Source organism: Labrus bergylta, chromosome 14 (genome assembly GCF_963930695.1).
Source record: "Labrus bergylta chromosome 14, fLabBer1.1, whole genome shotgun sequence".
Lineage (NCBI taxonomy): Eukaryota > Metazoa > Chordata > Actinopteri > Labriformes > Labridae > Labrus > Labrus bergylta.
The window spans coordinates 13899030-13913358 of NC_089208.1; positions in this window are offsets into that span (position 1 = coordinate 13899030).

Sequence of the window (14329 nt, forward strand, 5' to 3'; positions counted from 1 at the left end):
GTATAGTGGGTCGATCAAGACTGTGTTACCAGTACAAATTAGTAATTTAGTGGAATTACATGAAATTTGGTTAAGATAATTAAATTATGGTCTCAAGAGGATGAATGCTGGTGATCTGTTGTAATCCCTGGACCTTTCCTGTTCAGACCAACAAGACGCTCTCACTTCATTGTGAATTATAACATGGAATGAATATGGATAGTTGGACGAATGGAGGACGGACAGATGGTCTCTTCTTTCTTTCCGACTTTCCTATCTCTAAAAAAGTCTTTAAGATGATGCATTCAAATCTTTATAATGTTTATAAAGAAAGAGTGTGGTGGTGTTATCTTATTGAATCATTTCTAGTTGTCTTTGGACATATTTGTAAGACCATGACATTGGAAGGTTACTGTAGCTGTTGGAGGTTTAATTGATAATACTGGTAAGTGGGATCAATTAAATGTGAGGTGTTTTTTTTTTGTTCACATTAAAAAGTGACATGACTTGTCCAAAGGCCGACAAAGATCTCAGAAAAAAAGATTAAGTTATTGATTGGTTAAAAATGTACCTGAATGCCTGACCCATTGATGAGATTTTCTCCTTCTGGTGCATGTTCTCAGTGGCATATCTAATTTACAATTGTGTTTTATATATTTTTTGCCTAATCTGCTTTTGAATCCGGCACATATTTATTTAAACAGCTCAGGGGAGGAATCAGAGGAGATGATAAAAACTAGCCTCATCTAGCACTGACTTAAAAAAAACAAAAATACCGGGCGCAGGCGGCAAAATGTGTTCAGCATTTGTTTTCTTTAGTCTTTAAGCTATTTGATAGCTTAAAGCAGATTTTTAATAAGCCCAAATACAATATGTCTGAGTAGTCTTTACTCTCTTACACAGAGAATAACAGAAACAAACATGGTTAGAGAGTTTGATAGCTAAAAAGAGAGGGGGTGGGTTAAAGGAAAGCATAAAAAGAGAGATTCTACTGATAGGATGGGATTAACTGTCCAAACCAGGCTGTCATCATCAACACAGATCAGGACGTGCAGCATTAGCATTCGTTGCTACGACAACGGTAACCAGAGATACCAGTGTTGGTGTTCAATCACACGGTGAGGTCACCCATTGTCTTGGGGAATCAAATCACCCATTGCAGCCAGCCCACAGTGAGGTGGAGGGTTTAGGTTTAGCCAAATGATTGATCTGAAAATGTTTCATGTTGTAACTTTAACAGCAGCCGTAACTTTGCTCCATATATCATGGACCGATGTGAACGTGGTCACAAAAGGTCATGTCATTTAGGAGTAGACAGAAATTCAAAAGAAAGGCACTTCCCTGTTGCTAAAATTCACAAAGTAAATAAAGAACAAACTGCATTTTAAAGCGCAGACATACTGATGTTATGACATAACGCTCTATGATGCACAGCATGATGATAGGAGCTTTGCATAGGCACCCCTGTGTTCCCTCAGACAACCTGTATTCACTTACATTACCTACATATACATGGTGGTGAATATGTCCCTTGAGAATTAAGTGCTGGTGTGAATGGGGTCAACAACATGACTGAGCTGCTGCAAGGTGAGATTAGGAGACTAAAGGCTAATGCCAGGGGGGAAGGTGTCGGCTGGGTCCACTACAGTCTTTGTTCAGTTTGTCTCCTTCACGAAAGGTCTCTTTATGATACCCCATCAGGGCAAAGGAAAATGGATCCGATCAGTCGAGGCTGATGGTGACAAAGAAGTGTGTCAGGAGAAACAGTGGTGTCCTAGATATCAGCACGAGGTTAAGTACAGGTGTTGTTCTTATAAGAACAAGATGTACGTTAGGGAACCAGGTTATTAAAGAAAGCCGTGCGTTGACACCAGGGTCAGGCCAAGATGCTTAGAAAAAAATGATTACCTTGAAGGTATCATGAGAGTGTGAAATCGACTGTGAGTCCCTGTTTTATAATCACTGGATACTAAGCAATGTGTGCACTTTTGATCTGTGAGAGTGTTTGTGGGGTGTCGAAACCAGAAGATTAATAACTGACCCATAAGATGCTGCAATATCAGCACCATTTGAGATAAAAGATGGACTGCTTAAGGGCAGAGAATTGGGGCTAATATCCCCATCCTCTCTACTGGACAGTCTGGTCGCACAGGAAGCGTGTTGTGTATTGTTAAAAATACAACAATCGCTGTAAATAAGCTTTTAGATGTGTGTTTTGGAGAATTGGTCCCGCAAGATCTTTCCCCCTTCATCCATTCCTAATGCTAAGCTAAGCTGAACATGACCTAAACCTCCATCAAATAAACACGACATGTTGCTTTTTGTTAGATTTTATTGTGGTAAAGTACAGAAACATCAAACCACTTTTTCCCCATCTCCTCTCCTCTCAGTATGTTACCTATCACATGCCCCATCAGTCTAATGCACCTCATGTCTCGAACAGGGCCATTCCCACAACAAAGTCTAGGTTCTCTCTTACACACACACACACACACACACACATACACACATACACTTGATGGTTACAAAATGTTCAACTGATTACCTCCTCACTATTTGCTGCTTCTTCACTCTTGAGCTGTGAGTTTGTTACGGCGATGCTCCACATCTGTCTCTCTCACTTCATGTTTGTGTTCCTATAGGAGGACATGCAGCGTACAGCAGTACGGTGGGCTTTCATATTTACTGGGCTCTTCACCTCGATGCTGTTTTTACTGTGAAGCTGACTTCATTATTTATTTATATGCTAAAATCAACCCCAGATTAGTACTGACCTACTTATCTTTTTGGATACCAAAGCTTGGCGTTTCCCTCTCACTATCTTTCCCCGAAGCAGACTGTTTCTGCAACCCCTCCCTCCATCCGCCAGCTCTCTGACTGCTCGTCTTCAAGCTTTCTCATCCCCCTGTTTTTGTGTCTTTTCTTTCCTCTATATTCCTCCGTTTCTCTTTTTTTTTCCTTGCCTTGACATGTAGGCTGTCACGCAGTCACTTCTGTTGCTATGGCGAAGGCTGTGGGTGCGAAAAATGGAGGACTATCGACAGGGGAAGGCTACGATAATGGTGATGGTGATGATGATGAGAAAGGAGGACCACTGAGGCAAAATGGGACAAATCTGAGACAGCGGGCGGTGAGGGACAAAGCAGGAAGAGGAAAAAACGGTTGAAAGAAAGAGGTGCAAAAAAATTGGGAAGGTGTGTGGAAACAAGCGTGTGATTTTTTTAAGCCAAGAGATGCTAATTCAGTCTATTCCTCACCTGAAAAGCTGTGTCTAGAAAATGAAGGCGTTTATCTGATAAACATTGACCTGAGTGCCCTTGAGCAAAGCGTTCGACCCCTCTTGTTGTGATTCAGAGTCTGCTAACATGAACGAGGTTTACACAAAGAAACATCCATTTCTAAATGCCCCGCTCCATAAACCATAGTCTAAGTCCCACAGTTGAAACAGCAAAGAGTAAACATCTTCACTGTATGAGCATGTTAAACAAGACGAGGAGAGAAATACGAGGCAAGATGGTCATATGCTGGTCCTGTTTTTTCTTGATGACTCATCAGTGTCATGGAGTTCGTCTCTGCGGACTATGTGGCCTCAGAAATAACCTCCGCGTCACTCCCCTCATGTTGTCATGGTAATCTCATCGCCTTTTTTTTGCCGCCCATAGCAATCTGAAGCAACACCATTTCAAAACGGAGAAAAAAAGAGAGAGGGAACGGTGGAGAGATAAGAGGGGTGTGGCAGAGAAACGCATGTTTCAGTGAAAGATGTAAAGGGTGTGCATCTGTGTAAACTGACTTACCACAGGAGGATTGTATCTTCACTCGTCAGTGGAATCAGGAACGAGAGAGTAATGGACGATGGACTAACTTGTGCCTGTCTAGGTAGCTCAGCTGTTAATGCTCAGTCGTCTAGTTGCATTTGCGGTGTCTCAATCCAGCATGTTTCTTTCATTTGTACTTTAAACTGGGACTTTTAAAATAATAATATAAGAACATCTTATTTTGTCCTTTGAGAATAACGTATGGAATAGTGGAATGCTCTTTGTTATCATACTGATGAGAAACTTTACACAAAAGTTATAGATCTCTGTGATAGAGACACACACACATATAAGTCAGACAAGCCCTTGGAAGCATTTCTTTGTGATGATGGTACTGGCTATGTTAAGTTCTGTGATAAGTGTTGGCCACTCGCTGCCCTCTTATCACTGATTTCTGCAAGCAAGAGTCAAGTGTGCCAATCATCAGCTTCCTCTCTTAGATTCCTTAGTCTGATAAATTCTAACTCTGGGCAACTACCACCATAAATATAGTGTTTTCAACAACTTTTATGGGAAATGTGATACTTTGTTTAATGAATTAGCCGAGAGCCATTAACTGCTCCTGAAAACCAACATGTTGGACAAAAGCCTTAACTCAAGGTGATCAGAAAAACTGATCAATAACGTCACATGTGGCTACATCACAAATTTAAACAGTCAGTGGTTTTATAGTGTTCTTAATAAAGTGCTCTGCCGTGTGTTATGTCATGTTAAATCCGACATATTTTGACCTTATTCATCACCAATGCAGTTTTTATTCCTTCAAAACAAACAACAGATATAATGTTTGAATGTACTTTTCCTCCCTCTCACTATTTTTTATTCAAATAAAACGAGCAATAAATATGTATTTTGGCTGCAGTGCTTTCCCTTATTAAGTATTCTGTTTTGTTTAAAATCTACAAACTGATCTTAATTTTCAAAACGTACTTATGCTGAATGTGTGTGTGTGTGTGTGTGTGTGTGTGTGTGTGTGTGTGTGTGTGTGTGTGTGTGTGTGTGTGTGTGTGTGTGTGTGTGTGTGTGTGTGTGGTCATCTCTAGCCCCAGTGGAGGTTTTTGTCCCACATAGGCACCTGACAGAAATGTCTCAAAGGCCCTGTAACAACTAGACCACGGACACAAATACACCCCCACACACACACACACACACACACATACACAAACACACACACACACACACACACACACACACACACACACACATACACAAACACACACACACACACACACACACACACACACACACACACACCCAGCCACATGAACACCCAATCATATTCATGCACACACCCACACATCAACAACACGCAGACACACACACTCCCATAAATGGGTATGAATTGGAGTGGAACAGCAAGGTCACAGGTTTTTTTCGGGGTGCCGCGACACTCTCAGCAGAAGATGATAAAATGCAGAGAGAGTCAGAGAAGAAGGGTAGAGAGGGGGATATTTCTTTATAAATGATGAGTTCCCCTTGACCCCAATTATAACAGCAGGAACAGATGATTATCATTTTTCTTGAATAGGAAAAACAAAACTGAGTTAGACATTTATTCTGCTGTGAGGGTTGGAGGCGTGGAGGACTATTCACTGACTTAATGGATGCCCGGAAATAAAACAACTACTTCCTGCCAGACAATGTGAAAATGTAACCGATACAGCCGTAACTGATTTTACAGTGGCAACCAAAAAAATCATTTGTGGTGTGAAATACATTGTAGTGGAGAGTGTTAAGTATAATGCTGGAGGAAAAGCCATATTGTCATCACGAAGAAAGGCCTTTTCACAGCAGCGGTATTGTTTCATTTTAAAAGGTTTCCAAAAAAATGTTGCGATGGTGTGGGCGATCACCTGCAACATAATTAATGTTGTCATGATTTCCTCTTGTTTTGTTTCTTTATTCCTTGTTGTTGTTGATTGGTTTTATTTTGTCATTTGTACCCTTGTGTTTCTTTGTTTCCTGTTGTTTTCTGGTGATAATCCTGAGTCTAGTTTTCAGTGTTTCCTGTTTTATTTTGTAGTTTTTTCCCCCCTGTATACTATGTCTATAATGTTTCTTGTGTTTCCCTCCAGTTTTGATTGCCCTGATTGTCTTCACCTGAGTCTGATAACCCCGGTGTTAATTTAGTCTCAGGCTTAGTCCACATGTAGGCGGGTATCTTTTAAAATGTAGGTTTTCTTCCTCCGTTTCAAAAAATAATCCCTTCCACACACGCTTAGTTCTCAAAAGCATCTTTGTCCACATAAAAACACAAAAACGCACTGCTACTGCTGTCATGAGCATGCCAAGACAACAACGATATCCTCGACATGCAGAATTTTCCTCGCCATTCCTTTGCGATGACCATTCCTTTTCAAAGTTTTTACACCAACCCTTAAGTTAAATAATCACTTTAATCATGTTAATCGGCTCAGCACCACTTCATTGTGCCAGACCTTACCCACACTGTACTTAATGTGTATGCAGGTAAACTGCTGCTCTTTGATCATTGTTCTACAAAGAATCCACAGATGACAGATCAGATGTTTCTTTGGGCTTTTGGTTTATAATGGGCCTACTTACAAACTACTGTATGGGTTCAATTCCAATACCTGGGCAAAAGTCTGATCTGCTATACGTTTTAATAAGAGCTCAGTGAGCAAAACAGCAGTAACAACAGGGATATCTAAGATTTGTGAAAAATGAAATACATAAATGTACATCAAGTGAGTAGACGCAATCAAAACAATTAAAGAACAAAATTCTTAGATAATTTTATAATAATCAAAGTATTCATCTATTGAGTAAACAAATAGTAGTGCACCATGACAAAGACAACAATTTTTATAATAGGCTAAATAAATAAAATACATTTACTTTCACAATAAAAATTAAGATAAGGTATTTCAAGTCTATATGAGAATAACAATCAAACAGTCTTGAGTCCACTGCAACTCTGTGAAGGTGTGCCATGAGCTAACGCTGCATGCTAAGGCTAGCTAGAGGAAAATGAATGGCACCCCAAAAGAATTCCCAAAGAACCAGAATTGTTCAGATTAGAATTTCTTGGATATCATAGAGTTGGATCCATATCAGTGTGGACCAAAGCAGCGATCCAACTGTTGGACGTTGCCATTTCTTGAGTTACACCAAAAGCTTGACCTTTTGTTTCGCTATGACACACTTGAAACTAAACAGCTTGACAAATCACTTCATGCTCAGTACAAATAACCAATGGTATGGCTGTTTAAAACATCAACCTGGATAACAGGCTCATTTTACCAAAACTTCATAACTCATGTATCAACTTTGCCCCTATAAAACTTTAGTTTTTAGAAACCCGTTGTGCTGTTTCTGCAATGTTTCGTCATCCTCAGCAGGCAAGTCGGGTGAAGCTGTTCTTGCAGGAGCTAAGCCATTCATCTTTTCAGAGGAGTTGCAGGGTAAAACTGTTTCATATGTTTTAAAGCAAATATGTATATTTATTTACAGACTGTGGACGAGAGGAGACAGAAGAAAAAAAAAACACAAGCCAGCAAGTAAGGTTTGGCACTAGTTGTCTGTCTATAGTTTTCATCTTGTGTTATGACAAAATCAATTGGTTTTGATCGACTGTTAGGATAGACGAACATCATATTTTGAGCAAACATCCATAGACACCAGAGGATATATTCTACCAAGTTTGATGCTTACTCTGTGTCTAAAGCCGTTTTACAGATGCTAATAATCTAACATTGTACATGATGAACTTTGCCCCTGCTGTTTGTTAGCATTCAAACAACACCGCTGAGCTCAAATCACTACTGCCCCCACAGCAAAGAAAACCAGATCTGCATCGCTGTAGACTCTTGAATCTTAATTGCTCGACCATGTTTACCAAATGTTGATGATTTGAGTAAAAATGTAACCGTGTACCTCCTGTGCAAAGTTCATGCTGAACACTCTCTCTGCAGTATTGATTTTCTTTGATTGACACGACACACGTCAATACTATTTTACTACTACTATTTTCTGAATTGTCTTCGCAGAAGCAAAAGCTTCTAGTCAATTGACATTTTGAATGATTCTGGTCTCTGCGTCTGCCTGCGTTTGCCTGTGTTTGGCGTGGTGTGTGTGCGTATTTGTGGTAGTTAAATGGCCTACAACTTGGCAGAACTCTGTTAAGACCTTGCTATGAATCTCAATGATGGCAGGCACACTGCAGAAAGAGTCAAGCACTGTCAGCACTGAAGAAGCATTCAGACTCATCACTGGCTCTGGGTGTTTGAATGCTTAAGTATGCATTAGACTATAGCACTCTTCACATATGAACTCCTGACATTTTGTAGATGACTTCAGGACATTCAGGCTCTAATATTTTCCGAAACTTGCCAATCAGACATGCACCTAACAGAAGGAGTTAGGCTCTCACAGCTATAATAGTTCCATTGTTTTTGAATCCATCCATGGCTCACCATGACAGTGTAAATAAGGCCTGGACAGGGAATGTACAAGTATTAAAAATAAAATAAAAAAATCCTGTTTTTTTTTTTAAACAGCAGCAAGACTAGTTGGTTTTAAAAGCTCTTATGTAAACAAAGAAGATGAAATTCAGTTAAACATTGAAGAGGTGAAGAAGACCTAAATACTGATTGCTTGAAGAGGCGGCCGTTTTTTTACTGGGCAACCAAAGTGCCACTATTATCATTCATTAAAAAACACAATGTTTGAGTATTTACATGTTTGTGTCTTCACAAGGATTTTAATCACAAGTTTTTTTTCTGAGCAGTTATAATGAATAAAGAAAATGGAAAAACTACTAGCTTTATCCAGAAGCTCCAAAACTCTATTTATTAGGGCTCATGGCATATATAGCTTCTTTTTTTTTTTGCTAGATTAGTTAGTTCCTTATTTTAACACACACTCATATTTCTGCAAACTGCGATATTTTCTATGTTCAATAAAGTTTTCCGAGTATCATCATTCAGTGGGTGCTTGTCTTATAGTGAAACCCTGAAGAACATTGTAGCATGACAGCAATGCAGCTATCCATTTTAGTTTCTGTGCCTTCTCCTCCTCCTCCACCTCTTCTCCTCCTCCTCCTCCTACTATCCCTCCCCCGCCTGCTGATCATCTGTATTTCTTTTCCCATCCTCCTCCTCTCACTCTATTTTGCTCTCTCTCCCTTGACTCATCATCCTTGTCCTCCCTCCTCTCCGTCGTCCTTCTCCTTTTGTTTGAGATACAGGACCTTGGGGTCTGAAGGCTGCAATAAAACATGTCTGATGGATTCAATATGTCCTGATGAAAGTCCTTGACCAAATTTCAGTCATCAATATAACACTGAACACACTGCTAATCTTAAGTGTAGCTGAGCACTTGGGATTTTTATCCTGTAAAAATTGAGATGGTCAGTGCTCATGAGTCCGGAGATGAAGAGCTACTGTAGCCTTCAGGCTTCTATCAAGGCTCCATCAAACTCTTAATTTGAAAAGATTCTGAGCTCTGAGCTAGCGGCTGAGGCAGGTGTGTGTGTGTGTGTGTGTTTGTGTGTGTGTGTGTGTGTGTGTGCGTGTGTGTGTGTGTGTGTGTGCGTGCGTGTGTGTGTGTGTGTGTGTGTGTGTGTGTGTGATATGGGTGGACCTCTCTGATGTCAGGGAGTGAGCATGATGAGGCTGTGTCTGTGAGGTTGTAAATGTTTGATGGGGTTTGATCCCACCATCTGTCCACTACTGCTGGCTTACAGGAAGATAGTAACAGAGACATGGAGAAAGTGATAGAAAAGAAACGTTAGTGTTCATAACCCCTTCATCTTTGAGTGTGTCATTGATTGAATGAATATTCTAACATTGAAGGCATTTGGAATTTTAGAAGGACATATGGCAAATGTATTATCTGGCATTGTATATCAAATGATTCTAGTCGTTTGGTTGAGTGTTTTATGTAAAGCAGAGCTAAAATCAACCATTTGCATATCATTAGCATAACTCAATCAAACTTAGCATTGTCTTTCTTTCACACATCAAGCCACATGATCTGTCAATTGGGTATACGCTTCGACAATGGTCATGCTGCAGTTTTTAAAAGAGCTGTTGTTTTCTTCACCAGTGTTGGGTTGATTTATGATTATAAGTGGATATATTTAAATGAAATACAAAAAAACGTAGAGTCTGTAGCCAAACTCTTGGCATGCGAGGCTTCACATCAAAACACTTAAATACTAACTATGTTTTTTTTCTAAATGACAAATGTTTATCCGAGATGATGGAGCAGAGCAAGACATAATTGCCTCTTGCTGGAAAATTTTGATTTCATGATCGTTCCAAATCCAATTCGCCAAACTCTCCCAAAGCTGTAGCGAATGGCTCAGTTTAGCCTGATGAAAGCCAGTGGAGCATGAAGAGTTACTTGCAAACCGTCAAGTCAGTGTTAAGACATTTTGGTCCGGACAGAAATTTTGAAAAAACCCAAATTGACACCCGCCATCCCCAGAGCCATGCTGCTTGTGTGTGACTAAAAAACAAATAGTGAAAGAAAAAACAACAACTGCTGGGACATTGTCTACCCATCCATCAGCTTTAAAACATTTCATTGAGTGCAGTTTTATAGATGATCAAAGAATATGCAAAACACTTATTTATGGATTTGTGAGGTATTGATTTTGGGGTGCCATGAAAATTGTGTGTGTGGAGTGTTAATGTCACGCCCATGATTAATGTATTTTTACACAGTGCATATGCTATATGTTGGTGTGCTAGATGAATACATAACGAACAGATATGCATGAATGCACAAATAAAATGCTCCTCTGTTTGACTGGCTGTGGCTTCCATCCTGTGTGATTTTAACAGATTGATCATCTATGTGTTATACCCCAATCAATGATTCTAACTACCAATGGGCCAGATTGTGAACTTTGCAAACGGGGGTCAATGAACAACAGATTCTGGTGGGCCCTGAGGGGTTGGTGCAGGGATTGGGGGGGGGGTGATCCCTTTACTAAAGCCCTCCATCTCACACTGTCACTCACTGGAAAGGTCACTAAGTCTTTCTGTGTGATAATAATGCCAACGCAGCTCGTACTGCAGTCATCACCCTCGCAGACATTGACTCGGAAGAACAAAATCCTGTAAAGTCAAGTGACCCCCCCCCCCTCCCCCCCCCCCCTTTGCTGATACCTTCCCTTTATAGTGCCCCCAAGAGGAAACCTGGATATCCTGATATTGTGTGTGATCATTGCTTTGATTGGGATTAATCATGTTGTGCATCATGTTATGTAACTTTGCCCTTCCTTGCTGAAACCAGCAAAAGATGAGCAAGTCCTGCTCTTTTGATGTAAGCTTTGGCAAAAATAGTACCTCATTGATGTTCTTCTCATCTAATTAAAAGTAGGTCAGAGTACTGAGGGGCTCTAACGTGTACAAACTTAAAAGTACAGCTTGAATTGTTCTTAAAATCGTCTACTTTTCCAAACCAAGTTAACCCCAGTATGCCTTTGGCTGGCATAGCAGTAAGGTCTAAAGGGAACCCGATGAGGACAAAAACATCTGCAGAGCTAATTAGGATGGAAAACTTTGGCTCTCAGATTATAAATCTTTGACAGAGAGGAATCACTTCTTTCTTTCCAAGGCTCTCCTCTCCCACTGAATCCAAATAGAGAACAATGTGCCAAATGGAACTTATGAAACCTATCATATTCCAATCTCTCAGCAAGCTTGCAATAACCACAATACGCTTTTGTTCATTTCAGCATTTATGTTATTAATAAACTGAAAGACTTTCCCATCCCATAGTTGTTCCACATTATGATACCACTCCTGTCTTCACATTCAAATAGGAACAAACCAGTATCTTCATGTAGCCTTCATTGATTGTCTGGAAAGCTGGACCATCTTTTTGTTTAGGAAAAAATGGCACATCCCTGACACACTGGAAAATGTTCTTCACCCACCACTTCCTAAATTTGTTCTATTTTTAACAGATAATTACCATTTAAAAAGAAAATCACTATACAACCTCCAGATCTTCACGATGCCATGGGAACATACATTTGACCTAGCTCAAAAATGTGTATGCTTAAGTATATAAGAAAGATAATTCATATTAAGAAAATATTGTAAAATGTTTCATTAACCTCATAAAGGAAAATTAACTTAAAAGTGGCCATGACACTTTGCACACACAAAAATAGTAAATTATAGCACCTGTATGGGGTCCAGTTTAGTAAAAAAAAAAATAGTGTAGCATGATAGCGCACATCTTTCCGTTTGGCTGTTGCTACATCTGCTGGCTGACACAATTCAAAGTACATCCAAGAATCCTTGAAGGTGCAGCTGTTTTCACAGATGAGTGTTTAGACAGTTACACTTTTTTGTGTAACTCTGTCTACACACTAAGAACGACACACACACACACACACACACATGAGATAACATGCTAATAGACAGTCAGAAACCCCAGCCTTATGTCTGAATAAACAGATGTGCTTCTTTCGATCACACATAAACTAGCATTTATTGTTGGCTTTGGGCCATTTAAGGAGGACTTTTCCATTATTGATGAGGCCACATGCTCTGTACCTCATTGGGCCGGGGCTTGCTCAGGTCTGCTTGACTCAGCATTCCTCTGTCCATTGCTCTTTTTTTTTTAGCCTCTGTCAGCACTGTGTGTGTTTGTGTGTGTGTGTGTGTGTGTGTGTGTGTGTGTGTGTGTGTGTGTGTGTGTGTGTGTGTGTCTACAGACACACAGGGTAGAGCAAACTAGAGTAAGACAAACAGACATTGACCCCCCCTTACAGACAAACCTTCCAATAGACTGCAGCCCAAGTCTGTGTACAACCAGCAGGTCAACAGAAAACAGACTCAGCATCAGGGGCAGCAACTTCCAGGGGTTTAAATGGACATGAAATGTTAGCTTTAGCAAACTGCAGGTTTCGATGTAAGCCGAAGGAGGGAAATTCCATCCATCCAGCCATCCATCCATCAAACCATCCCAATCACTCACTCACTCAGATATCATTGAGACTTAACCTCTTCTTTGACTTTTATATGAAAATCTAAGAATGCCCCCCCCCCCCACACACACACACACACATAAAGCTGGCCTTCACATCCAGCTGCTTTTTTCCTGGCTTCTTTCAGCTTGTCACCAGGTCAGATTCATCAGCCATTGAGAAGTGTCCAGAAGGTAAATGAGACCACTCCTGCTTTAGAGTCATAGTTCCTTAATTAGATTGTACACACTCAAACACACACACACAATGACACAATGACACATGACTGCACTCAACCTTTTGACAAATCCATACATGTATCCACATTTCCTCCTTGCGTCGATTCATAGGAAGAATACATTTGTTAAAAGGTTCGAACCTGAATCCCTTTTTTTATGCCACCAACAGTGAATGAATGAACGAGTAGTCCTAATATGACATTGCCATGGCAACAACAAATTTCACGCTTTGCAGACTGCCATATATAGTACAGGAATCACTCAAGATACAGGAGTTTGGTGAAAGATACAAAGATGGAGGAACACAATTTTAGAGTACGTCGGTGACCCAGTTTCCCCAAGAGGACGAGATCAGAAACATTTTGGCTAAATCAAGAAACTGTTTTCAGTTCCTGTTTACATAGAGGTTAAAACAAGCTTAACATGGTTCTTTGTGAGACTTTCTGGTGTAAATATGCACTTTTTATTCATTTGATTATTGCAACTATTACTCCTGCAACAATGGGTGTTCCTTCAGCTATTTTACTGTAATCATTCTGGTTCTGCTTATTTTTTCCTGAAATTGGTTCGCTTTCAATTTCAATTTCAATTTTTTTTTTAAATATCTTTTTTTTTTTTGTGTCATCTCACTGAACTACATATTTGGTCAATCTATTGTAGTCCCCGCCCCCTCACACTCCTCCACCAAACATATTGACACTAACATCACAGACCCCCAGCTGCTCCGTTGTAATTTATTATCCCTGCTGTACCCGGTGGAGTCATGGAGTCAGCCTGGCCTTTGTGACACACCAACACAATTACAAACACACACACACACACACACACACACACACACACACACACACACACACACACACACACACACACACACACACACACACACACACACACACACACACACACACAGTCCATGTGTCTATTTCAAACAGTCATTTCAGCCTGCTGACCAGCAGAGACCTCTTTGGCTTAATTAGTATAGAGTCCTCGGGGAGAGTCCAACAGAGCCAAACACACTGGAAGGATGAAGGATGTGAAATGAGTCAGGCTGTCGGAAAAAAAAGAGGAGAGTAGCTGTCCTCTCTACATGAATATAGTTATTTGTTATTGCATGTATCCCTGATTCAACATGGCTCTTGTATCTGTTTCTTAGATCAATGCGTTCAATCAGTCCATTTTTATTTACATAACCCCAAATCGCACCAAATGTCATCTGATGACACTTTACATATATATAAACCAGACTAAACTCTATGTGGTGCTGTTTACAGAGACCTTTAACGTAACACAGGCAAGAATTTTGAAAGCGTGGCAAGGACATCTTCCTTTTGACAGTCAGA